Source organism: Dromiciops gliroides, chromosome 2, assembly GCF_019393635.1.
Source record: "Dromiciops gliroides isolate mDroGli1 chromosome 2, mDroGli1.pri, whole genome shotgun sequence".
Taxonomy (NCBI): domain Eukaryota; kingdom Metazoa; phylum Chordata; class Mammalia; order Microbiotheria; family Microbiotheriidae; genus Dromiciops; species Dromiciops gliroides.
The window spans coordinates 191902139-191904273 of NC_057862.1; the positions used below are offsets into that span (position 1 = coordinate 191902139).

General features: G+C 44.0%; 1 pseudogene; it reads left to right on the top strand.

Annotated features, from left to right (window-relative positions):
• The first annotated feature begins 705 nt into the window (after positions 1–705).
• LOC122738551 lies at positions 706–1089 on the top strand (annotated as a pseudogene).
• The last annotated feature ends 1046 nt before the right edge of the window (positions 1090–2135 follow it).

A 2135-nucleotide genomic window follows, 5' to 3' on the forward strand; every position in this document is an offset into this window, starting at 1 on the left:
GTCCATATAAGGAAGTATAAGGTCCAGTCCTGAGTTATGCCCATACAAGGAAGAAGGGTGGGAATACTGCGTTCCGATTAGCTAGTTTTTCCGTGTAGATTGTAACCCCAACCAGTGATGAAAAAGGGGAAGGTCCATTTGCGTTAGGGACTAGGGTATAAAACAGGGCCTGCGAGCCCCCTTTTGGGGCACCCACTAGCTGCACACTAGGGTGCTTCCTTCTCATGAGAAGAAAATAAAGCCTTTGTCACCTCAAAAAAAAAAAAAGAAGTAATGGGGGGGCAGCTAGGTGGCGCAGTGGATAGAGCACCGGCCCTGGATTCAGGAGGACCTGAGTTCAAATCCGGCCTCAGACACTTGACACTTACTAGCTGTGTGACCCTGGGCAGGTCACTTAACCCCAATTGCCTCACCAAAAAAAAGAAGAAATAATGGGGGGGGCAGCTAGGTGGCGCAGTGGATAGAGCACTGGCCCTGGATCCAGGAGGACCTGAGTTCAAATCTGGCCTCAGACACTTAACACTTACTAGCTGTGTGACCCTGGGCAAGTCACTTAACCCCAATTGCCTCACTAAAAAAAAAAAAAGAAGAAGAAGAAGTAATGGGAGGGTAGTTGGAGTCTCGGAGGCAAAGTCGGTGGTTGAGGTGTAGTATTAGCGCGTTCCTTTCTGTGGCGTATCCGGATTGCGAAGTGAATTGGTCGCGATGTTTTTGCAGTATTACTTCAACGAGCAAGGAGACCGGGTCTACACCCTAAAGAAAACAGACCCCGCAGGACAACAGACCTGATCAGTTCACTCTGCCAGATTCTCCCCAGATGGCAAGTACTCAAGACATCGTATAACTATGAAGAAGAGATTCAAGGTTCTCATGACCCAGCAAGCACGATTGGTCCTTTGGGTTACCAACAAAGCAAGCAATGGCAACCACCAACGACTCTGGCCCAAGAACCTTTTTCTACATCTAGGAGACCTCATTCAGGAAGAGCTCAAATCTTTGATTCTCTTAATCCATTCTCACAACTTTGAAGTTACTCCCTTAGTACATGATAGCAATAATCAATGCTGTAGGCTATTAAAGCTGAAATGATGTAGAGATCTAGTTTCTTTTAATTGGGGGAAGGAGGGTCTTGTTTGAATTGATTAGAGGAAGCTAGTTGAGTCAGTGGATAGACTGCTGGGCCTAGAGTCTGGAAGACCCGAATTCAAATACAGTCTCATTTACTAACAATGTGACCCTGTGCAAGTCATTTCACCTCTCTCTGCCTCATTTTCCTCAGCTATAAAATAGGGATACTCAGCACCTACTTTGAAGGATTGTTTTAAGGATCAGATGATAATATATATATGTCAAAAAGGTGCTTAACACAGTACCTGGCGTATAGTAGGTGCTATAGAAATGCTTATTTCCTTTCCTGATCAGAAAAGTTTTTTGGGGGTCTTTGTTCTAAGGAAAATGCTTTGTAAACCTTAAGGCACATTAAACACTTAATGTGTGAGCTAAAAAAAAAAAAAGTAATGGGAGGGGGGCAGCTAGGTGGTACAGTGGATAAAGCATCAGCCCTGGATTCAGGAGAACCTGAGTTCAAATCTGACCTCAGTCACTTGACACTCACTAGCTGTGTGACCCTGGACAAGTCACTTAACCCTCATTGCCCCACAAAAACACACACAAGAAGTAATGGGAGGGGCAGCTAGGTGGTGCAGTGGATAAAGCACCAGTCCCAGATTAAGGAGGACCTGAGTTCAAATCCGGTCTCAGACAGTTGATACTTTCTAGCTGTGTGACCCTGGACAAGTCACTTAACACTCATTGCCTTGCCAAAAAAAAAACCAAGAATGCCATATTTTGGGCAAGTCACTTGACCCTCATTGCCCTGCAAAAAAGAGAGAGAGAAGTAATGGTAGATGAATAGACTCCTTAGATGACAGGGGTACCCGATTATGGATGTTGTATGCTAAGATTGAGAGTTCTGATTTCATTTGATGGACAATAAAATTTGATGGAGGCATCTCATATTCTTGAGTTGGGATATGATAAAAGTGTTGTTTTAGGAATGAAAGAATGAGAAGATAGTTACTGCTTTTTTTCATATAAGAGGTCACAAATAGACAAGGGGACTAAAGCAATGTTGA